Below are 1,779 nucleotides of genomic sequence, written 5' to 3'. Positions count from 1 at the left end.
CTTTTTATATCATACATGTCAATCCATTTATTCATGAATTCCATTTGGTATAGGACAAACTTGTTGAGCACAACACTTTCATCAACACCTATCAAAAATCAACATGTATAATTCAAACTTAAAATATTATTCTTTCAATTTGGGAAGCCCAAAATGATTTAGTAAATGATTCTAAAATAACTATAATAATGAATATTTTACATACCAATTACTTCTTGAACACCATTATTTTGAGGCTTTTCTCCATCTATAATATCATATGCACATTCTTGATCCCAAAATTGTGCACCATCTTCAAAATCTTTACCAAGGAATTCACATAGGAGGAAAATGATTCATTTAGTACATACCTTTCAGCCATGCAACCCTTTGGATGTGCCTTCTATCGGACATATCTTTTTAGGGTTTTCATGTATCTCTCAAAGAAAAACATCCATCTTGTTGAAACGATACCTGCCATTTCAATGTCATAACTAGATGTATAAGTAAATAGACCTATAGGTCCATGAAACTTGTAGGGAGCTCCTTTTCATATACACATACAATTTCTGTGATTTCTTTCTTCCATCTTGGCACTTCAGACTCATGGATCTCTTTAGAGGTCACCCACCTAATTACATATTGTCATTAAGTTAGTATGAAATTTTAGTGACATTTAGAATGAGATATAATATATCATTGTATCATATGGAGGAACATTCCATACCACGTAAAACCTTGTAAATATCAAGTGACCACATACCTCGTAAAGGCTGACAATCGACATATGGCATTCCTTAAGTTAGTTGTAAGGCATGAATACCCTATTATTGCTAGTGGCATGATATGCTATCAAACCAAATTATTATAGTTCATTAGTATTGATTTATCATAATATATCAAAATAATTTTTAGTAAGTAAATGATAAGAATAAAAATTAATTGATGTTAATACCTTCATAAAATTGTGATAATCATGTGTTTTGAATCCTGTGATATGTCCCTCTACTATAAAATATTTATTCAATGATGATCCATATCCAGTGGGTGTTCGTATTGAATGAATCACATTTTTTAGTTGATCTAACTCTTTCCTTTTTAGTATCCATGGAGCTTCTGCATATGATTCATTTTCCTTACTTGGCCACAAATGTCTTCTATCAAATTTGGTACGTGAAAGAGCAATATCCCTCCTTGATGATAAAGTGTCTTTATCTTTGCTAGATATATATCGAAAAATAGAATCAGGGACATTTTTGAAAACCTAAATAGGATCTAATAAATGAGATATTAATAGATCCTTCCAATAAGGGAGATCATAAAATATGGATTTCCTTTTCATTCCTTTTGGCAATTCAACCATAACTTGTTCTGGTTCCTCAATTGAATGATCATGATGAAAAAAATGGTTCCAAGCTTTTGATTCAACATCTCCATACATTTTAAACCAATCAGCTGGACCCATAACCTTGGGAGGAGATTTATTTTCAGTTTTTCCATCAAATTGATTCTTTAGGTGGTTTTTGAACTTATGGTCAAGTGGTAGAAAAACCCTGTTGTTTGCATAAATAACTTTGTGTAGATCTTGAGAATATCGCCCCTCAAATTGTTATGCACATCTTGAACATGCAAAAATCCCTTTTGTTTGTAGCCCTATAATCAATAACTAGCTTACATGAGAAAAAAAAAAATAATGTAATACTTATATACAACTTGAATTGAAAATAAATTATGATGTACTACGAATATGCAAATTCTTTGATCTCTTACCAGAACAAACACCAAGTCCTGGGAAATCAT

Source organism: Pinus tabuliformis, chromosome 7 (assembly GCF_031772625.1).
Source record: "Pinus tabuliformis cultivar Carrire ecotype Pingquan chromosome 7, CPIR1, whole genome shotgun sequence".
Classification (NCBI taxonomy): domain Eukaryota; kingdom Viridiplantae; phylum Streptophyta; class Pinopsida; order Pinales; family Pinaceae; genus Pinus; species Pinus tabuliformis.
Note: the sequence above shows the minus strand (reverse complement) of the source record.